The 24,314-nt window shown below is 43.3% G+C and overlaps 1 protein-coding gene across 2 annotated transcripts in view; it reads right to left on the reverse strand.

Moving 5' to 3' along the window:
• zgc:152951 (uncharacterized protein LOC569013 homolog) overlaps positions 1 to 24,314 on the reverse strand; it is a 94,347-nt gene that overhangs the window by 47,911 nt on the left and 22,122 nt on the right. The window lies entirely within an intron of this gene.

The following is a 24,314-nucleotide window of genomic DNA, read 5'->3' on the forward strand; positions in this document are numbered from 1 at the left end:
GAGATGACCTATCAAGGAGTAACATTTATATCCTGGTACACTCAAGTACAGATGACTAAAAATAAGTTCACTCCCTAAACTCAATTCTTTCCCTGTAAACACTGAACCTTTTTATTATTTTTAGCACAAAAATAAAGCTAATAGTCTCTTGGTAGTACAGAGCTCAAATATTGCTGAAAAGAGAGACATGTTGTCGAATTTTTTCGTCCTGCGGGATAATGACTACCCCATCAAATCATCACTTGCTATGTATCACGCATGTTAGAGAATGGGCCTAAGGCCACTACTTTCAGACCTGAAAAGTGCCCAGTCTACCTCAAATTACCCTGTAAGGGTAAGATATCTCAAAAATTTGAGCAACAGGTGAAGCTAGCTGTTTCACACTGCTATTATGCAGTAGCAACACGAGAGATATTTTCCGCTAACAGGATGCTGCCATCAAGCCCAAAAGACATTCTGCCCACCACACAAATGGGTAATGTGATATATGAATTTCAGTGCCATTACGATGCCAGGTACATAGGCCATACATCCCAACGACTGGCGGATCATCTCAAACAGTACATCCCTTCAGCTGTTCGCAATAGGCAGAATACTGACCGTACTCAACCATCCTGTACTTGGAAAACTCAGAACATAATGTCTAACGTTATATGTGATTCCACGATTGGACAGCACTTGCTGAACAATCCCAAGTGTGCCAAGAACTACACTAACAGCCAATTTAAGATGATCAGTCAGGCTCGCAATGTGACTCATTTACTCTAACTAGAAGCTACATATATTCATCCGGAGGGACCTGTCCTCTGCAGGCAAAAGGAACATTTGCAGGCTTTGCGCCTTTTTTGAATTAAACAGAAGTATGGGGGACAACAGTTCCCTGGTGCATTCTCCATGGCAATGCCTCGACCAGAGTCAACTTGCCAACCAATCAGCACACCTTTTCTCTTGCAGTATAAGTTGTTGCCCCCTTTGAAATTTGGCATTCTTGCGTCTGTCCTGATGAGTGCAAGATGAAAAGCTTCAACAGTATGTCTCTTTTCTTTAAAAAAAAGCTGTTCCCAAAATAATAAAATTTCAAAATCATGCTCCAAAAAACAGAAATGGGAATTGTAAGCAATGTAGACTAGGGTTAAATAAAAATTTGGACTTTGTGAAACTTGTTTACACTTCTTTGTTACTATGTTTCATTCTGTAAATATTGGCCCGAATTTTGCAGTCAGCAATGATGTGACAGTGTGTACCACTGACCTGAAGAAAACTGTCTACAAAAGATCTAGCGGTCTCTGCAGTGTGGATTTCACTTTTTCCAATGTTAATTTGATCCTGGTAGCAAGTTCAGAAATCTCTGGGGCTCCAGCAACAATTATGTCATCAAGCAGACTAAGCAGCCAATCACATTTATGGAAACAGTAGCATAGTGGTTATCTTACTGGACTAGTAATTCTGAGGCCTGGACTAATGATCTGGGGACATGAGTTCAAATCCCATCACAGCAGCTGGGCACTTTAAATACAGTAAATTAATATGGAATAAAATGCTAGTATCAGTAAACTACCAGATTATCATAAAAACCCATACGGCACCTAAGTGTCCTTTAGCGAAGGAAATCTGTCATTACTACCCGGTCTAACTTATACGTCACTCAAGACCCACAGCAATGTGGTTGACTCTTAACTGCCCTCTAAAAGGGCCGAGCAAGCCACTCAGTTGTATCAAAAACTGCAATGAAGAACTATAATCCACACAGACTGAAGCAACTCCAGAAGGCAGCTTACCACCACCTTCCCAAGGGCAATTAGGGATGGGCAATAATTCTGGCCTTAACAACGATGGCCTCATCTTGTGAATGAATAAAAAAATTGAAGAATTCGCACAGACAGCAAACCCAGAAGTAAAATGCACTGATTATCATTCACTTTTTATAAATTTTACAGAGAGCAAAATAAAGAATGGAACATACACATGGGAATAAAGCAGAAGCTGAAATATCAAACAAACTTTTAAAAAATAAACTATATTAAAAACCTATGGAATTATCAATGTAGAAATCTGACATTCCACAAATATAAAATTAGATTTCAGTGCCAGAGAAGTTGTTCAGCAATAATTATGACTTGGTACTATTTAAAACCCAGCTGCACCTCAGTCAGCAAGGTGTAACTTATTCAATGTCATTGACTCTTAAATGCCCTCTGAGATGGCCTAGCAAGCCACTCAGTTGTATCAAACCGCTGCAAAGTCAATAAGGATTGAACCCGGACAGACCACCCGGCATCGACCTAGGCACCGGAAACGACAATGGCAAACCCAGCCCTGTTGACCCTGCAAAGTCCTCCTTACTAACATTTGGGGGCTTGTGCCAAAGTTGGGAGAGCTGTCCCACAGACTAGTCAAGCAGCAGCCTGACATAATTATTATCACGGAATCATACCTTACAGACAATGTCCCAGACACCACCATCACCATCCCCGGGTATGTCCTGTACCACCGGCAGGACAGACCCAGAGAGATGGCAGCACAGTGGTATACAGTCGGGAGGGAGTTGCCCTGGGTGTCCTCAATATCGACACCAGACCCCATGAAGCCTCATGGCATCAGGTCAAACATGGGCAAGGAAACCTCCTGCTGATTACCACCTACTGCCACCCATCCCCCTCAGCTGATCAGTCAGTACTCCTCCATGTTGATCACCACTCGGAGGAAGAACTGAGGGTGGCAAGGGGGCAGAATGTACTCTGGGTGGGGGACGTCAATGTCCATCACCAAGAGTGGTTCGGTAACACCACTACTGACCGAGCTGGCCGAGTCCTAAAGGACATAGCAGCTAGACTGGGCAAGGGAACCAAAAAGAGGGAAAAAATACTTGACCTCGTCCTCACCAATCTGCCTGTTGCAGATGCATCTGTCCATGACAGTACTGGTAGGAATGACTGCTGCACAGTCCTTGTGGAGACGAAGTCCCACCTTCACACTGAGGATACCCTCAGTATTGTGTGGCACTACCACTGTGCTAAATGAGATAGATTTCGAACAGATCTAGCAAAGCAAAACTGGGCATCCATGAGGCATTGTGGGTCATCAGCAGCAACAGAATTGTACTCAACCACAATCTGTAACCTCATGACCCAGCATATCCTCCACTCCCCCATTACCATCAAGCCAGGAGATTAACCCTGATTCAATGAAGAGTGCAGGAGGTCATGCCAGGAGCGGCACCAGGCATACCTCAAAATGAGGTGTCAGCCTGGTGAGGTTGCAACCCAGGACTAGTTGTGTGCCAAACAGTGTATGCAGCATGTGATTGACAGAGCTAAGCGATCCCACAACCAACAGATCAGATCTAAGCTCTGCAGTCCTGCCACATTCAGTTGTGAATAGAACCATAGAAACCATAGAAAAATTATGGCACAGAAGGAGGCCAGTCAGCTCATCGTGTCTGTGCCAGCCATAAAAACTAGCTGCCCAATCTAATCCCACCTTCCGGTACCTGGTCCATAGCCTTGAAGGTTACAGCAGTTCAGGTGCATGTCTAGGTACCATTTAAATGAGTTGAAGGTTTCTGCCTACACCACGATTCCTGGCAGTGAATTCCAGACACCCACCACAATCTGGGTGAAAATGTTTTTTCTCATGTCCCGTCTAATTCTTCTACCAATCACCTTAAATCTGTGCCCCCTAGTAATTGACCTTTCCACCAGGGGAAACAGGTCCTTCCTGTCTACTATATCTAGGCCCCTCATACTTTTGTATGCCTCTATTAAGTCATCCCTCAGCCTCCTTTGTTCTAAGGAAAACAACCTTACCCAATCCAATCTTTCCTCATAGCTGCAACTTTCAAGCCCTGGCAAAATTCTTGTAAATCCCCTCTGTACTCTCTCCACAGCAATAATGTCCTTCCTGTAATGTGGTGACCAGAATTGTATGCAATGCTCCAGCTGTGGCCGAACCAGTGTTTTATACAGTTCCAGGATTACATCCCTGCTTTTGAATGCTATACCTCGGCCAATAAAGGAAAGCATTCCATAGGCCTTCTTCAACACTCTAGCTACTTGTCCTGCCACCTTCAGGGACCTGTGGACATGCACTCCAAGGTCTCTCACTTCTTCTACCCCTTTCAATATCCTCCCATTTATTGTATATTCCCTCCCCAAATGCATTACCTCACACTTCTCTGGATTCAATTCCATTTGCCACTTTGCCACCCACTCAACCAAACCATTGATATAATTCTGGAGTCTACAGCTATTCTCTTCACTATCAACTATACAGCCAATTTTCGTGTCATCAGTAAATTTCCCAATCATGCCTCCCACATTTAAGTCCAGATCATTAATATATACCACAAACAGCAAGGGACCCAACACTAAAATAAAAGCAAACTTTGCCAGTTCTGATGACAGGTCACTGACCTGAAACGTTAACTCTGCTTCTCTCTCCACAGATGCTGCCAGACCTGCTGAGTATTTCCAGTATTTGTTTTTATTTCAGGGACCCAACACTGATCCCTGTGGAATGCCACTGGAAACTGCTTTCCATTCACAAACACATCCATCGACTACTACCCTTTGTTTCCTGTCACTGAGCCAATTTTGGATCCAACCTGCCAGATTCCCCTGCATCCCATGGGCTTTCATTTTACTGACCAGTCTGCCATGCAGTACCTTGTCAAATGCCTTACTAAAACCCATGTAAACCACATCCACTGCACTATTAATCCTCCTTGTTACTTCCTCAAAAGAACTCAATCAAGTTAATAAGACATGACCTTCCCTTAACAAATCCATGCTGACTATACCTGATTAAACCATGCCTTTCTTAGCGGCAGTTTATTCTGTCCCTCAGAATTGATTCTAATAATTTACCCTCCACCGAGGTCAGGCTGACTGGCCTATAATTATTTGGCCTATCCCTCGCACCCTTTTTAAACAATGGTATAATGTTTGCAGCCCTCCAATCCTCTGGCACCTCGCCCTTATCCAGTGAGGATTTGATGATGATCCTCAGCGCATGCACTATTTTCTCCCTAGCTTCCTTTAACAACCTGGGATACCATCCATCAGGTCCTGGCAATTTATCCACTTTCAAGGATGTCAAACCCTCTAGTACTTCCTCTCTCATTATGCTTATCGTATCTAATATTTCACACTCCTCCTCCTTAACTACAATGTCTGCATCATCCGTTTCCTTTGTGAAAACAGAAACAAAAAACTCATTAAGAGCACTGCCCCCATCTTCTGCATATACGCATATGTTCCCTTGTACATCTCTGACAGGCCCTACCCTTTCCTTAGTTATCCTCTTGCTCTTAATGTACTGATAAAACATCTTTGGGTTTTCCTTGATTTTACCTGCCAATAATTTTTCACGTCCTCGCTTTGCTTTTCTAATTTCCTTATTTACTTCACCCCTGCACTTTCTATACTCCTGTAGGCTATCTAAAGTATTAAGTTTATTGTGATTGTCATAAGCTTTTTTTTGTTGCTTTAACTTACTCTGTATGCTTCTAGATGACTAGGGAGCTCTAGATTTGGTCATACCACCCTTTATCTTTGGGGGGACATGCTTACACTGTGCCCGTAGAATTTCACTCTTGAATACCTCCCACTGGTTTGCCACTGATTTTCCTTCAAGTAGCTGTATCCCGTCCACTTTCGCCAGATCGCCTCTCAGTTTCGTAAAATTTGCCTTCGCCCAATTTAGAACTTTTACTCTTGTTTTATCTTTGTCTTTTTCCATGATTATGCTAAAACTAACTGTATTATGGTCACTATCTCCAAAATGGTCACCCAATGCTATTTCATCTACTTGCCCAGCTTCATTACTGAAGACTAAAACTAGAATTGCGCATCCCCCCCTCTCGTTGGGCTTGTTATGTGCTGTCTAAAAAAGTTCTCTTGAATGCAGTTCAAGAATTTTGTGCCCTCTGTGCCCTTCGTACTATTTGTATCCCAGTTGATATCAGAGTAGTTGTAATCCCCAACTATTATTGCCCTATAGATCTTGTACTCAGAAATTTGCCTACATATTTATTCCTCTACCTCCCTCTCACTATTTGGGGCTACTAGCGTGGCTGCCCCTTTCTATTTTGCATCGGTCTTCATGGTGGAGGATACTATAAACATCCCACAGATATCAGATAAGCAAGGAGCTAATGAGAGGAAAGATCTTGTAACAGTCTTGATCACGAGGGACAAAGTATTTGACAAACTAATGGGACTAAAGGCAGACAAGTCGCCAGGACCTGATGGCCTGCATCCAAGGGTTTTAAAGGAAGTGGCTGCAGAGATAGTGGAGGTATTGGTCAAAATATTCCAGAACTCACTGGATTCCGGGAGGACCCAGCAGATTGGAAAACCGCTAATGTGACGCCTCTGTTCAAGAAGGGAGGGAGACAAAAAGCAGGAAACTATAGGCCAGTCAGCCTAACATCGGTTGTTGGGAAGATAGGAGCTCACAGTATAGGGGATAATGTATTAGCATTGATTGAGGATTGGTTAATTCACAGAAGACAGAGAGTAGGGATTAATGGGTCTTTTTTCAGGTTGGAAAGACATAACTAGTGGAGTGCCACAAGGATCAGTCCTAGGGCCTCAATTATTTACTATCTATATTAATGACTCGGAGGAGGGGGCAGAGTGTAATATATCCAAATTTGCTGACGATACAAAAATAGGTGGGAGGGCATGTGATGAGGGCATAAGGAATCTGAAAGGGATATAGATAGGTTGAATGATTGGGTAAAAACTTGGCAGATGGAGTTTAACATAGGAAACTGTGAGGTCATGCACTTCGGTAGGAAGAATCAAAAGGCAGACTATTATTTAAATGGAGAGAGACTGCAGAAAAGTGCAGCACAGAGGGATTGGGGGGTTCTTGTGCATGAGACACAAAAAGTTAGCATGCAGGTGCAGCAAGTAATTAAGAAGGCAAATGGAATTTTTAGCCTTTATTGCTTGGGGGTTGGAGTTTAAAAATAGGGAAGTTTTGTTACAACTGTACAGGGTGTTGGTGAGGCCACACCTGGAGTACTGTGTACAATTTTGGTCCCTGTATGTAAGAAAGGATATACTGGCATTGCAGGCAGTTCAAAACAGATTCACTAGGCTGATTCCTGGGATGAAAGGGTTGACTTATCAAGAACGGCTAAACAGGTTAGGCCTTTATTCATTAGAGTTTAGAAGAATGAGGGGTGATCTTATTGAAACATACAAGATTCTGAGGGGAATAAGAACAAGAAATGCGATGAATACTCAGCAGGTCTGGCAGCATCTGTGGAGACAGAAGCAAAGGTAACGTTTCAGGTCAGTGACCCTTCATCAGAACTGGCAAATATTAGAAATTTAATAGATTTTAAGCAACTAGAGCGGGGGTGGGGCAAGAGATAACAAAAGAGGTGTTGATAGGACAAGGTCACAGAGAATAACTGACCAGAAGGCCAAGGAGCAAAGGCAAACAGTATGTTAATGGTGTGCTGAAAGACAAAGCGTTAGTACAGAGAGGGTGTTAATTGACAGAAAAATGAACAGCCCTGGCCCCAAGCACAAACGTGAAAAAAAAGTGGGTAGGCACAGTAGAAACAAACTAAAATAAAATAAACAAATATAAAAGAAAAAGAAAAAATAACTAAAAATAAAAAGGGGGGCCCGTCATGCTCTGAAATTATTGAACTCAATACGTGCCTAATCGGTAAATGTTCCTCGAGCTTGCGTTGATGCTCACTGGAACACTGCTGCAATCCCAGGACAGAGATGTGGGCATGAGAGCAGGGGGAGGTGTTGAAATGGCCAGCAATCGGAGGCAGAGGGTCATGCTTTCGGTGGGCTTATAATGAATATTAGTAAACAGCCTATCCCCAGAGATGGAGACATAGAAGTTGAGGAAAGGAAGAAAGTGTCGGAAATGAACCATGTAAAGGTGAGAGAAGGGTGGAAATTAGAAGCAAAGTTGATAAAGTTTTCCAGTTGCGGGCAGGAGCAGGAAATGGCACCGATACAGTTATCAATGTACCAGAAATAGAGTTGGGGGAGGGGGCCTGAGAAGGACTGGAACACGGAATGTTCGGCATTTCCCACAAAAAGACAGGCATAACTAGGACCCATGTGGGTACCCATAGCAACACTTTTTACTTAAAGGACGTGAGTGGAGTTGAAGGAGAAGTTGTTCAATGTGAGAACAAGTTCAGCCAGGCGGAGGAGTGGGGTGGTAGTGGATGGAGACTGGTTGGGCCTCTGTTCAAAGAAGAAACGGAGAACCCTCAGATTGTCCTGGTGGGGGATGGAGAAGTACAGAGATTGGGTGTTCATATTCATTATAAGCCCACCGACTCCCACAGCTACCTCAACTACACTTCGTCACACCCTGCCTCCTGTAAGGACTCCATTCCATTCTCCCAGTTCCTCCGTCTCCGACACATCTGCTCCGATGATGCAACCTTCCACAGTGGCGCTTCTGATATGTCTTCCTTTTTCCTCAACCGTAGATTCCCCCCCACTGTGGTTGACAGGGCCCTCAACCGTGTCCGTCCCATTTCCCGCACCTCTAACCTCACCCCTCCCCTCCCTCCCAGAACTGCGACAGGGTTCCCCTTGTCCTCACTTTCCACCCCACCAGCCTCCACATCCAAAGGATCATCTTCTGCCATTTCCGTCACGTCCAGTTACCACTACCAAAAGCACCTTCCTCTGCCCTCCCCTGTCAGCATTCCAAAGGGATCATTCCCACCGCGACACCCTCATCCAATCCTCCATTACCCCCACCACCTCGTCCCCTTCCCACAGCACCTTCCCCTGCAATCGCAGGAGGTATAATACCATTTACCTCCTCTCTCCTCACTAGCAAAGGCCCCAAACGCTCCTTTCAGGTGAAGCAGTGATTTACTTGTACTTCTTTAAATGTAGTATACTGTATTCGCTGCTCACAATGTGGTCCCCTCTACATTGGGGAGACCAAATGCAGATTGGGTGACTGCTTTGCGGAACACCTCCGCTCAGTTTGAAAGCATGACCCTGAGCTTCCGGTTGATGGCCATTTCAACACCGCCCCCCTCTGCTCTCATGCCCACATCTCTGTCCTGGGATTGCTGCAGTGTTCCAGTGAACATCAACGCAAGCTCGAGGAACAGCACCTCATTTACCAATTAGGCACACTGCAGCCTGCCGGACCGAACATTGAGTTCAATAATTTCAGAGCATGACGGTCCCCCTTTTTATTTTTAGTTATTTTTTCTTTTTCTTTTTTATTTGTTTAAGTTTGTTTCTACTGTGCCTACCCACTGTTTTTTGTCATATTTGTGTTTGAGGCCAGGGCTGTTCATTTTTCTGTCAACTAACACCCTCTCTGTACTAATGCTTTGTTTTTCAGCACACCATTAACATACTGTTTGCCTTTGTTCCATGACCTTCTGGTCAGTTATTCTCTGTGACCTTGTCCTACCAACACCTTCTCTTTTGTTATCTCTTGCCGAACCCCCGCTTTACTTGCTCAAAACCTATTACATGGGTACTGCCTGTGTGGAGTTTGCAAGTTCTCCCTGTGTCTGCGTGAGTTTTCTCCGGGTGCTCCGGTTTCCTCCCACAAGTCAAACGACTTGCAGGTTGGTAGGTAAATTGGCCATTATAAATTGCCCCTAGTATAGGTAGGTTGTAGGGAAATATAGGGACAGGTGGGGATGTGGTAGGAATATGGGATTAGTGTAGGATTAGTATGAATGGGTGGTTGATGGTCGGCACAGACTGTTTCAGTGCTGTATCTCTAAACTAAAACTAAACTAATTTCTAATATTTGCCAGTTCTGATGAAGGGTCACTGACCTGAAACGTTACCTTTGCTTCTGTCTCCACAGATGCTGCCAGACCTGCAGAGTATTTCCAGAACTTTCTTGTTTTTATTTCAGATTTCCAGCATCTGCAGTATTTTGCTTTTATTTAAGATTCTGAGGGGGTTTGACAGGGGGTAGATGTTGAGATATTTCTGCTAGTGGGGGAATCTTGAACTAGGGGACATAGTTACAGAATAAGGGGATACTCATTTAAAACTGAGATGCGAAGGAATTTCTTCTCAGAGGCTAGTGAATGTCTGGAATTCTCTACTCCAGAGAGCTGTGGAGGTAGATAGATTTTTGAAATATCAGGGAGTTGAGGGCTATGAGAAGCTGGCATGAAAGAGTTGTTGAGGTCTGGGGCAGATCAGCCATGATGTTATTGAACGGCGGGGCAGGCTTCAGGGGCCGAATGGCCTACTCCTGCTCTTATTTCTTATGTTCTTATGAGCTGAACCCATATGGCCTAATTTGATTATTCATTTAGCATATCATCCCTCCTCATAGCTGTTATTGATTCCTTAACCAATAATGCTACACTCCCTCCTTTTATATCCCCCTCTCTATCCCGCATGAAAACTCTATATCCAGGATGTTGAGCTGCCATTCTTGCCCCTCTTTAAGCCAAGTTTCTGTTATAGCAATGATATTGTGTTGCCATATGTCAATCTGTGCCCTCAACTCATTGGCTTTATTTACTATACTCCTTGCATTTAAATAAATACCTTCGATCACTGCCAAATTCCTGTGCTGCACACTTTTTAACCGTTGCATCTTCCGCCTTTCAGAGTCACTCGCTAATTTTCTGCCTCTCATTCCCTGAAATTGTCCTAAGACTGCGCTCAGGTTCCCATCCCTCTGCCAATCCAGTTTAAATCATCCCCAACAGCACTAGCAAACCTTCCCGCAAGGATATTTGTCCCAGTCCTATTCAGGTGCAGACCGCCCGGCTTGTATAGGTCCCACATTCCCCAGAAATCTGAAGCCCTCCCTCCTGCACCATCTCTACAGCCACGCATTCATCTGGTGTATTCTCCTATTTCTATACTCACTTGCACATGGCATTGGGAGTAATCCAGAAATTACTCCCTTGGAGGTCCTGCTTGCTAATCTCTTTCCTAACTCCCTGAACTCAGCTTGCAAGACCTCATCCCTCTTTCTTCCTATAGCGTTGATACCAATGTGGACCACAACCTCTGGCTGTGCACCCTCGCCCTCCAGAATTCTCTGTAGCCACTTGGTGATATCCATGACCCTTGCATCAGGGAGGCAAAATACCATCCTGGAATCACGCCTGCACCACAGAAACGCCTATCTGGTGGTGGACAATTAAACGACTAACTGGCAGGAGGTGGTTCCACAAATATCCCCATTCTCAATGATGGGTGAGCCCAGCACATCAGTGAAAAATATAAGGCTGAAGCATTTGCAACAATCTTTAGCCAGAAGTGCCGAGGGGATAATCCATCTCGGCATCCTCCTCAAGTCCCCAGCATCACAGATGCCAGTCTTCAGCCAATTCGATTCACGCACATGATATTAAGAAACGACTAAAGGCACTGGATACTGCAAAGGCTATGGACCCTGACAACATTATGGCAATAGTACTGAAGACCTGTGCTACAGAACTTGCCACGCACCTAGCCAAGCTGTTCCAGTACAGCTACAACACTGGCATCTACCCGGCAATGTGGAAAATTACCAAGGTATGTCCTGTACACAAAAAGTAGGACAAGTACAACCCGGCCAATAACTGCCCCATCAGTCTACTCTTGATCATTAGCAAAGTGATGGAAGGTGTTGTCGACAGTGCCAACAAGCAACACTTACTTAGCAATAATCTGCTCACTGACGCTCAGTTTGGGTTCTGCCAGGGCCACTCAGTTCCTGACCTCATTACAGCCTTGGCTCAAACATGGACAAAAGAGCTGAACTTAAGAGGCGAGGTGAGAGTGATTGCCCTTGACATCAAGGCAGCATTTGACCAAGTATGGCATCAAGGAGCCCTAGCAAAACTGGAGTCAATGGGAATCAGGGGGAAAACCCTCTGCTGGTTGGAGACATACCTAATGCAAAGGAAGATGGTTGTGATTGTTGGAGGTCAATCATCTCAGCTCCAGGACATCTCTGTAGGAGTTCCTTAAGGTAGTGTCCTAGGCCCAACAATTTTCAGCGGCTTCATCAATGACCTTCCTTTAATCATAAGGTCAGAAGTGGGGATGGTCGCTTATGATTACTCAATGTTCAGTACTATCCGTGACTCCTCAAATACTGAAGCAGTCCGTGTAGAAATTCAGCAAGACCTGGACATTATCCAGGCTGATAAATGGCAAGCAACATTCAGGCCACACAGGTGCCAGGCAATGACGATCTCAAGGAAGAGAGAATCTAACCATCTCCCCTTGACATTCAATGGCATTACAATCACTGAATCCCCCATTATCAACATCCTGGGGATTACCATTGCCCAGAAACTGGAGTACACCCACTGCATTTATTTTATTTATTCATTTAGAGATACAGCACTGAAACAGGCCCTTCGGCCCACCGAGTCTGTGCCGACCAACAACCACCCATTTATATTAACCCTACAGTAATCCCATATTCCCTACCATCTACCTACACTAGGGACAATTTACAACAGCCAATTTCCCTATCACCTGCAAGTCTTTGGCAGTGGGAGGAAACCGGAGCACCCGGCAAAAACCCACATGGAGAACTTGCAAACTCCACACAGGCAGTACCCAGAATCGAACCCGGGTCGCTGGAGCAGTGAGGCTGCGGTGCTAACCACTGCACCACCGTGCCGCCCACCATTGTTCATATCGAGTCTGTTACTTCTTGAAAGAATTCAATAAAGTTGGTTCAACATGATTTTCCTTTTAGAAATCCATGCTATTTTAATAGTTTTAATTTTTTTTTGTTCGTTTATGGGATGTGGACATATGACTAGACCAGCATTTATTGCCCATCCCTAATTGCGCTTGAACTGAGTAGCTTGCTAGGCCATTTCAGAGGGGATTTAAGATTCAACCACATTGCTGTGGGTCTGGAGTCACATGTAGGCCAGACCAGGTAAGGACAGCAGATTTCCTTCCCTAAACGACATTAGTGAACCAGATGGATTTCATGGTCATCGTTAGACTAGCGTTTTTTTAAAAATTCCAGATTTATTAATTGAATTCAAATTGTCATGGTGGAATTTGAACCCATGTTCCCAGAGCATTAGCCTGGGCCTCCGAATTACTAGTCCAGTGACATTACCACTGTGCCACCGTCTCCTTCTTTGTTTCTTGATGTTTTGTTATTTGATCTTTCAGCAAGATTTTATATCTTTCCTACCACTGTTGTTAGGACAAGTAGTCTATAGTTTCCTGAGTTAGCTTTATCTGCCTTTTCGTGGATAGGAATTACATTTGCTGTTAGTCCATCCTTTGGAAGTATTGCTTTTTTTAGTGTTTCTTTATATAAGTGCTGGCAGCTCTGCTATCTCTTCCCTGATTTCTTTGGACATCTGCAGGTGCAATCCACCTGGATCTGGGATCCTGTCCTCCTTCAGTTTGGCTTGTTTGTCCAGTATCCCCTTTCTTTCTATTCTAATTATTGTAATCTCTCTGTTGACTTCTATTATCATTGCCTCTTTGTTAACCTCGTCAATGAAAACAGAAACAGTATCTATTCAGTACCCTTGTCATTTCACTATTATCTCCTGAGAGTTTATCTTGCCCTTTATTTAGTAGGCATATCCCTACCTTAATTTTCCTTATGCGATTATAGAATAGTTTAGTATTTATTTTTACAGTCTTTGATATTTTCATTTTATATTTCCCCTTTGCCTTCCTAAGTGGCTATTTTAATCTCTTTCCTAAGTTCATTAGATTCCCTTTTCATCATCCTCTTCTTTATTGTTTACATACATTATGTATACCTTTTTCTTTACATGATCCTCGCCTTTAATTATATATGGCATCTTACTCTTGACTATGTTTAAATGTTTTAGTGAAATGGATTTCTCCTGAACTCTATTGATTTCTTTTTTAAACACTGCCTGCTGTTGGCTACCTCTGTCAATATTTTTCTTTTCCAGTTTATCTATCTTGGTTCTATAATCATTCTGTCATGGTTCCCCCCCCCCCCCCCCAATCTATTACTTTGATCTTTGTACTATCCATACCTTAAATCATTATCTTGAAACATTATATTGTGATCTCCTTCTCACATCGGCTACGGTTACTTTTCCATCACTCGGTCTAGCCGTGCTTCCTCCCTTGTTGGGCTTACAAATTGGCTGAGCAAGATGGCTTACCATAATCATCCAATCTTCCGCTAGATATGGGGGAGGTGCCAGAGGATTGGAATGGCAAATGTGACACCTTATTCAAGAAAGGGTGTAAGAACAACTACAGGCCAGTTAGTTTATCAGTGGTGGGTAAAGTTTTAGAAACCATAATCAGGGAAAATATCAATGGACACTTAGAGGGGTTCAAGATACTGAGGATAGTCAGCATGGATTTGTGAAAGGCAGATCATGCTTGACTAATCCAAATGAATTTTTTGATGAAGTAACAGAAGGTTGAAGAAGGGAATGCAGTGGATGTTGTTTATCTGGATTTTAAGAAAGCATTTGATAAGGTACCACATAAAAGGCTGGTTAGGAAAATTGAAGCTCATGGAACAGGAGGGTCAGTGTCCAATAAAATAAAAAATTGGCTTATGGACAGAAAACAACGAGTCATAGGAAATGGTTGTTTTTCAGACTGGAGGATGATAGACAGTGGTGTTCCCAAGGGTCAGTGCTGGGACCACTGCTTTCTTTGCTACATATAAATGACTTGGAGTAGAGTCTCAAAACTTGCTGACGACACCAAACTTGAAGGCGCAGCAATCAGTGAGGATATGAACCGCCTGCAACAGGACAAAGGCTAACAGAATGGGCAGATAGAATTCAATACAGACAAGTGTGAGGTGATGCATTTTGGCAGAAGGAATAGGAAGAGGCAACATGGATTAATGGCACAGTTCTAAAGAGTGTGCAGGAACAGAGGGACCTGGGGTGCATATGCATCGATCTTTGAAGCTGACAGGACATATTGAGAGCGTGGTTCGTAAAGCATATGGGATCTTGGGCTTCATAATTGGAGGCACTGAGTACAACAGCAGGGAAGTTACACTGAACACTTATAAAGCTCTGGTTAGGCCTCAACTAGAGTACTGCATCCAGTTCTGGTCACCGCACTTCAGGAAGGATGTGAGGGTCCTTGAGAGGGTGCAGAGGATTTACCAGAATGGTTCCAGAGATGGGGGATTTTAGTTACAATGTTACGTTGGAAAAGCTGGGTTTGTTCTCCTGAGAACAAAGGAGATTGAGGGGAGATTTCATAGAAATGTACAAGATTATGACAGGCTTAGATAAGTTAGACAAGGAAAAGCCGTTCCCATTAACAAATGGTACAAGGACTAGGGGACACAGATTGAAAGTTTTGGGCAAAAGATGCAGGGGGAAATATGAGGAAGCACTTTTTTATGCAGCGGGTGGTAAAGACCTCGAACTCGCTGCCCTCAAGGGTGGTGGAAGCGGAGACAATCAATGACTTCAAGAGGAAGTAAGATGGCCACCTGAGAGAAATAGACTTGCAGGGCTACAGGGATCGAGCTGGGGAGTGGGACTGACAGCATAGCTCCGTGGAGGGCCGGCATGGACTCAATGGGCCAAATGGCCTCCTTCTGTGCCATAAATGACTATGACACTGTAAAACTCCACCTCCTTCTCCCCTTTCCCTCCCTACCAATTTAACTGGGGGGGGGGGTAACTGAAATCTCCCATGATTCTGATTCTGTGCTTTATTACTCATTTTATACATATGCCTAAACATTTCTCTCTCTGTACTCCTTAGTGTGATGAACCCTCTCCTTTACCTCAATCCATAATGTTTCTGTTTCTATCTCTATGTTAGTTACGTTCTTTTTTGCAACTACCATTGTGTTATTTCAGATTAACATGGCTACCACACCACCCCTTCTTCCTTCTCTGTCGTTTCTAAATACATTATAGCCTGCAATATTTTACTATCAATTCTTTCCTGGCTGAAGCCATATTTCCATTATCCAAACTCCATTTTCTTGTTGCTGGTGCTCTGTATATTGCTATTGTTATGAAAATACTTCCACTTTTTAATATTTAAAATTTTGAGGACTTGTGTTCAAATTGAAAAGATTCCATGGATGTATTTTTTTTTACCAAGTTCACCAACAGCACAAGATGTTGTTTGAAAGCCAGCTGTACTGGAGGCCACCTGTGATTTGGGCTCAGAAAGCAGCAGAACTCTCGGTGACCTGGAAAAAAATGGTTACAGAGAACCCACATCAAGATTTATGGAGGTCAGGAGATCGACTCACTGTTTGGGGTTTGAACATTGTTTTCAGTTTTAGTTGTGGTGAACCTTTTGAAGACAGTTGGTGTTTTCCTGCCAAGGAAAAAGAAATCACCTAGCTCACCACCTTCCCCACCTTTCTGAAGAACTCCTGCCAAGATCCAGTGTGGGGAAAAAAAGTCCCTGGTGCCATATAGCTCCTGAGGAGCTGGAAAAAAATCCTGCTATTCAAGTGCGTGCTGGCGGAAAAACCTTGCCACATTTCTCCTAGAAAGCCTGATAGAATAATTCTTGACATCTCCAGAATGGACTACTTCTGAAATTATCCTAATGACCCATCTCCGTCTCCCCGGATGCCAGGACAAAAAAAAGGGACAACTGACTTCCTTCCATATCTTTCTTCATCAAGAATTAGCAAGTATTTGGCCAAAGTAGTTTTTTTTTGTAACAGACCTCTGCAGAGTGAATTTCTGTATTTTTTTCCAGTGTGAGTGTAATTGGGGAATTTTTAAAAAAGAGAACTTTCATATTTTAATCGGTGTGTTAATGCTTTGCTTCGTAACCAGTTAAGTCTTGTTTTAAAATAAACTGATCATTTTTGTTGTTCATTAAAGAAACCTGGTGTATTTTGTCCTGGGATTTAAAAAAAAAGAGTCTTCTTCTTTGGCCTCCTTATCTCGAGAGACAATGGGTAAGCGTCTGGAAGTGGTCAGTGGTGTGTGGAGCAGCGCCTGGAGTGGCTATAAAGGCCAATTCTAGAGTGACAGGCTCTTCCACAGGTGCTGCAGAAAAATTTGTTTGTTGGGGCTGTTACACAGTTGGCTCTCCCCTTGCGCTTTTGTCTTTTTTCCTGCCAACTTCTAAGTCTCTTCGACTCGCCACACTTTAGCCCCGCCTTTATGGCTGCCCGCCAGCTCTGGCGAACGCTGGCAACTGACTCCCACGACTTGTGATCAATGTCACAGGATTTCATGTCGCGTTTGCAGATGTCTTTAAAGCGGAGACATGGACGGCCGGTGGGTCTTATACAAGTGGCGAGCTCGCTGTACAATGTGTCTTTGGGGATCCTGCCATCTTCCATGCGGCTCACATGGCCAAGCCATCTCAAGCGCCGCTGACTCAGTAGTGTGTATAAGCTGGGGATGTTGGCCGCCTCGAGGACTTCTGTGTTGGAGATACGGTCCTGCCACCTGATGCCAAGTATTCTCCGAAGGCAGCGAAGATGGAATGAATTGAGACGTCGCTCTTGGCTGACATACGTTGTCCAGGCCTCGCTGCCATAGAGCAAGGTACTGAGGACACAGGCTTGATACACTCGGACTTTTGTGTTCCGTGTCAGTGTGCCATTTTCCCACACTCTCTTGGCCAGTCTGGACATAGCAGTGGAAGCCTTTCCCATACGCTTGTTGATTTCTGCATCTAGAGACAGGTTACTGGTGATAGTTGAGCCTAGGTAGGTGAACTCTTGAACCACTTCCAGAGCGTGGTCACCAATATTGATGGATGGAGCATTTCTGACGTCCTGTCCCATGATGTTCGTTTTCTTGAGGCTGATGGTTAGGCCAAATTCATTGCAGGCAGCCGCAAACCTGTCGATGAGACTCTGCAGGCACTCTTCAGTGTGAGATGTTAAAGCAGCATCGTCAGCAAAGAGGAGTTCCCTGATGAGGACTTTCCGTACTTTGGACTTCGCTCTTAGACGGGCAAGGTTGAACAACCTGCCCCCTGATCTTGTGTGGAGGAAAATTCCTTCTTCAGAGGACTTGAACGCATGTGAAAGCAGCAGGGAGAAGAAAATCCCAAAAAGTGTGGGTGCGAGAACACAGCCCTGTTTCACGCCACTCAGGATAGGAAAGGGCTCTGATGAGGAGCCACCATGTTGAATTGTGCCTTTCATATTGTCATGGAATGAGGTGATGATACTTAGTAGCTTTGGTGGACATCCAATCTTTTCTAGTAGTCTGAAGATTATATGATTGGTAAGTGGGTAAACATTTAAATAGATGTTGTGACCTGTGGAGAAGCAGAACTAGAAAAGACAGTGCACTTCTCCCACCTTGGTTGTAACATATAATTGGGGGCTCATCATCCAGGATACCCAAAGCCGATGACATGCAATTGTAAATGGAGTGATACTCAATGAAAAGATGGAAAAAAAGGTTTCTTGGGCATTAGAATAATGTTTTCACTATTGCAATGTCTTTGTCAGTTGCTATGACCTTTCTTGGGAAGGAGGATGTATCCCTGAGTGATGAGAAAATTAAACAAGGTGAGGCTAAAGGAATTTGGCAGAATTCTTGGTGCTAGGGTTAAAACAAGGAGCTAAGAAAGCAGACTTAATTGCAGTAATAGCACAGCATTTGCAATTAGAAGGTGGTGGCAAACCACATGGTAGCACAGTTGAAATAGCTAAAATTCAGTTGCAAATGAGGCAGCTTGAACTTGAGAAAGAAGTAGAAAAAGCAACAGAATTGGAAAAACTTAAGCTTGAATTTCAAAGCGAAAGTGAAAGAGAAGGAAGGGAATTTGAATTTAAAAAGATGGAACAACGACGAAGGGGTGGTCTTGACTCCAGTGAAAATTTTGGTGAGGAAAGATCTGACTCCAGCCCAGGAGCCAGTGGAGAGCTGTTTGAATTTGTACAGGCCCACCCGAAATTTGAAGAAAGGGACGTAGAGGTATTTTTTCATTTCTTTTGAAAAGACAGCCAGACAGATGAAGTGGCCGAAGGAAAGCTGGACATGGCTTATGCAAAGCAGGTTGATGGGCAGAGCTCATGAAGTTTATGCCATGCTTTCTGAGGAGGCTTCTGCAGATTATGAGATGGCAAAAAAGGCTATTCTCGCTGATAATGAGTTGGTCCCTGAAGCGTATGGGCAAAGACTTCGGAACCTCCGGAAACAGCCTGGGCAGACTTATATAGAATTTGAGAAGGTAAAGTAAATTCATTTTGATAGTTGGATGCGGACACTAAAGGTAGAGGCCATGTTTGAGAACCTAATGGAAATAATTCACCTGGAAGAATTTAAAAGTTTGCTCGCTCCGTTCGTAAGAACCCATCTAGAGAACCAGAAAGTTTCAACAGCCGAAATTGCTGATGATTACGAGCTGTTTTACAAGCCCAAACTCTTTGTCCGTCACCCCCACAAACCCGTGAAGGATACAAGGTGGGAGGGTGAAAGGAAGGCAAGTAGCCGGGGACAATAAAGGACAGCTGGGAACGCCCCAGGATCTCCTCTTTAGGCCAGAAAGGAAGGTGCTGAGGGTGGAAGTGAGGTCCGAAAGCCTAAGTGGGACACCTTCGTGCAGAATGCTGGAAGTTGCAGGGAAAACCCATGGGACTTATTGGAGTGCACAAGGCCAATGCAGAGAAAGGGGCCCTGACTGGGAGTACGACAGATCAGGTTGTAACTCTAACTGCAGCTGTAAGGCCAAGTACAAAAACGGTTGTGAGTGTGGGGGACATGGACAAGATACAAGAGTTATAGGGAATTCTCCATTGAGGCAGGTAAACCTATAGTTACACTTAGAGATGCAGAAGCCACCCAAACTCTTTTGCTGGGGAAAGGCATAACTTTGCTACCAGAGAGCCAAGATTTGAAGATTGAATGCCAAGATTTTAGTGAATGGTACTGGCGGGGAGTGTATACCCGTACCTTTGTATCAGGTGCACCTAGAGTGTGGCCTAAAGTCTGGAACAGTAACTGTAGGAGTTGTCCATACTTTACCTGTAAACGGAGTTGACCTACTTCTGAGGAATGATTTGGCTGGAGCAAAGGTAGTAGCTTCTCCAGTAGTTATGGAAAAACCAAGTGAAGTTAAAGAGACAGAGCAATTGCAGGAAAAGGTTCCATGTGTAGTGACCCGAGCAATGGCTAAACAAATTCCACTGTCGGAGGTAAAAGTGGCACCTCAGACCGATAGCCAAATATCTGAAACTTTCTTCGGGGATTTGGATAATCCACAGGACATGGTCAGTAAGTCTTCTCTGACCAGGGCTCAGCAAACCGATCCAGAGTTAAATAAAGTGGCACAATTGGCTCTAACTGAAGCTGGTGTAAAGGGAGTTCCAGAAGGCTACTATATTAAAAATGGGATTCTGATGAGCCAGTGGAGACCTCCTCACAGACCTGCGGACAATGACTGGATGGTTGTTCATCAAATAGTAGTACCACCCAAGTATCGCCAGGAAATATTAAGGATTGCCCATAAAATTCCTATAGCGGGACATGTGGGGATCCGGAAGACCCAATCACATACAGGTCAACATTTTTACTGGCCAGGTCTTTCCAAGGACGTGGTGCAGTTTTGTAAAACGTGCCATATGTGCCAGATTGTGGGAAAACTGCAACCTGCCATAAAACCGGCACCTCTAATTCCCATACCAGTTTTTGGGGAACCATTTAGTAGGGTGTTGGTAGACTGTGTAGGACCTTTACCGAAAACAAAAGCGGGACATCAATATGTACTGTTACGAGATTGCTTCTATTTCTTTTGTAAAATATGTGTTAAAAACTTGTATTTGAATTATGGACACTGATTCATCTGGAATCTTGAAGAGATTGCTGAACTTTATGGGTTTAAAAAAAAAACACCAGAAGGTTCCTGGATTTGGCTAGTAAACAAGTCTTACTGGAAGGCACCTGTCTGTGAATAATCACCCAGTAGAGGTTGTTTTTGACTTGGAGAGATGTTTACTAAGTGACAGGCCAAGATTTATAGATGTCAAGAGGCTTGAAAGGTTTTAGTTTCAGTCTGAACTGTTACAACAGACAGTTGTTTTATGCCTGCCAGAACAACAGCTCAGCTCTCTCTCTTGAAATCAAATCCTACATCCAGTGTGTCAGATTCCTATTTCCTCCTGTATTTGAAAAAACCCTGCATGTTTAAAGAAATCTTGTACATAGAACATGTGTGAACTGAAACCTTGTTGCTGCATTCCTGCTGCAAGACCTATCTGGAGCCTCTGCATCTCTTGGAAAGTCTACCCAAACTGATCTTCAACATCGCCTGGAAAGAACTGTTCCAGAAAGATCCCATTGACAGCTGTCTATACGCATTTGGGACGCCTAACCAAAACAAAGGACATCCTTCAATACCTTCTTTTCAGCTCAAGTGTTCTTTTTTTCCTTCTGTTTTCTTTGTGACAACTATAAACAAAAATCCCTTTTATTTTCCTGTTTAACCAGTGTGTGTGTGAGGGTCTAAGATAAATAAGGGGCTTTAATATTTCAATTTGTCTGTATGTTTTTACTTCATTATTGGTTAGGACTTGGTTTATAATAAACTAATAATTTTGTTGTTTATTGAAGAAACTTGGTTGGTGTGTTTTATTCTGGCGGAAAATAGAGTCTATGATTGACTGTATCAGTAACTGGGAAATCTTAAATACATGTTGTGACCTGTGGAGACGTGGGACTAGAATAAACAGTACACTCCTCCTACCTCAGTCATAACAATACTCATTATCAAGGATATGGCTACTTGGTTCCCAGAGGTCATTCCCTTGAGAACAATTTCTGCTAAGGTAGTGGTAGAGACATTTGCCCAGTTCTTCACTAGATATAGATTACTGATTGAGAGTCAGTCGGATCAAGGTTCCGATTTTATGTCTAAAATGTTTCAGGAAGTGATGAATAATTTGGGTATAAAGTCTTCAACATACCACCCACGGACACAGGAAGCTTTAGAATGGTACCATCAGATCCTCAAAAGGATGATCTGGGTGTACTGTCATGAATATCCCCATGATTCGGATAAAGGGCTGGAATTTCTTTCGTTTTCCACTTGGGATTCACTGCATGAGTCCACCGGTTTTAGTCCTTTTGAATTAGTTTATGGACGTGAGAGGAGGTCCTCTAAAACCAATGAAAGAAAAGTTTTTAGAACAGAGGGGCGAATCTTCTGTGTCAGATTATGTATCCGTGTTCCGGGAGGGGTTAAAAAAGCGTACAAAGTGGTTCAGGAACACCTGAAAGCTTCCCCATCAACCATGAAGAAATAGGAAGACAAGCATGCTGAGACCTGAACATTTCAACCAGGGATGAGGTTGTTTGTATTACTGCCTTTACAGGGTGAACCGCTGAAAGCACAGTTTAGAGGTCCACATAAAGCGGTCAAAATAATTGGTAAATTATTTGATTGACACCCCAGATTGCCAGAAAAAGAATCGGCTGTGTCATATCAATATGTTGAAACAATATCATCGCCAGAGCAGGATAAGCAAGAACAGGTATGTCAGGTAGTAGGGACAGTGAAGAATGAAAGGGATAATGAGGATGAGGCAGAAGGAGGCCTAGACCATTCTCAAATTGAACCTCCTACTATCTGGTTAGCTAATATTGAACTGTTAGGGAGATTGGACACTATGCTTTCATATTTAGATGCAGAACAACGAGAAGACCTAACAAGGCTACCCACAGCATTTAAAGGAGTCTGTAGGGATAAACCAGGATGTACAACCTTAGCTATACATGATGTGGATGTAGGGGAATCCTTTCCTATAAAACAGCATCCTTACTGCTTAAGTCCAGGGAAACAGGCCAGGTGAAAGCAGAAATCCAATACATGTTGGAAAACCACCTAATTGAACCCAGTCAAAGCAGCTGGACTCTCCCAGTGGTGTTAGTGCCTAAACCTGACGGTTCAACTAGATTCTGCATAGACTACAGAAAAGTTAATGCAGTAACAAAGGCAGATTCCTACCCAATTCCTCGCTTGGAAGACTGTATTGACAGAGTGGGCAGTGCCACATTTCTTACAAAAATAGATTTGTTCAAGGGATACTGGCAGGTTCCTTTAACACCCCGAGCTAAATAAATATTGGACTTTATCACACCGGACGGTCTTTTCCAATGCTGAGTGATGCCATTCAGGCTAAAAAATGCCTCAGCCACTTTTCAGAGACTAATGAACCAAGTGGTAGCCAGTGTTCCTAACTGTGTGGTTTACCTTGACGATGCGCTGGTACACAGTGACACTTGGAACAACTAGAAGCTCGGTTTAGAAAATTACAAAGCAGCTGATTTAGTGATAAAACCCGCCAAAAGTGAATTTGCAAAAGCCAGAGTAAACTAACTCGGGCATATATTAGGGCAAGGACAAATGTTGCCAAGAACGACAAAAGTACAAGCATTGGTGGAGTTCCCTACCCTTAGGACTAAGCAAAAAATCATGAGGATCTTGGGGATGTGTGGTTTCTACCGCAAGTTTGTACAAAATTTTAATACTATAGCAGCTCCACTGACAGATTTGCTACAAAAAAAACCAAGGCAGTGTGGTCAGGAGAGTGCCAAGCATCTTTTGCGAGGCTGAAAGCCATTTTGGTTAATGAACCAGTGTTGGCTGCTCCAAATTTCACTAGGTAGGCCCTTCAAGATGGCAATTGATGCTAGTGACCGAGGGGTTGGTGCAGTCCTGTTACAAGATGATGAATCAGGCATAGAAAAATCAGTGGGATACTTTTCCAAAAAGCTAAATTGACACCAAAAGAGATATTCAACAGTGGAAAAAGAAACCCTGGGCTTATTACTAGCTCTTAAGCATTTTGAAGTTTATGTCTGCCATGACTACAGAGAGACACTAGTATATGCTGATCATAACCCCCTAGCCTTTGTGGAAAAATTCAAAAACCAGAATGCCAGACTATTCTGATGGAGTTTACTATTACTTAAAGATTATTCACATTGCGGGGAAAAAACTAATTGCCAATGCTTCATCTAGAATCTAACCTTGCTTTGAGTTATCTGAATGCAAAGATGGTAGAAAGCTGAACTGTATTAACTACAGGTAAAGAGTGAACGAGAATGTGTGTGTAAATGTGTTTTAATAATTTTTTATATTCTGATTTTTCACACTTTGTAATGAAATGCATTTAAAAATGGTTTTTCATTCCTCCGAGGATGGAGGTGTAATGAAAGTGCTTCCATTTTAAAAAATATTTTATTTTTGAGGACTTGTATTAAAACTGAAAAGATTCCATGGATTTTATTTTTTACCAAGTTCACTGACAGGACAAGATGTTATTTGAAAGTCACCTGTGCTGGAGGCCACCTGTGATTTGGGCTCAGAAAAAAGCAGAACCCTTGGTGACCTGGGGAAAAATTTGGTTACAGAGAAGCCACA

The sequence above is a fragment of the Heterodontus francisci genome, chromosome 10 (genome assembly GCF_036365525.1).
Source record: "Heterodontus francisci isolate sHetFra1 chromosome 10, sHetFra1.hap1, whole genome shotgun sequence".
NCBI lineage: Eukaryota > Metazoa > Chordata > Chondrichthyes > Heterodontiformes > Heterodontidae > Heterodontus > Heterodontus francisci.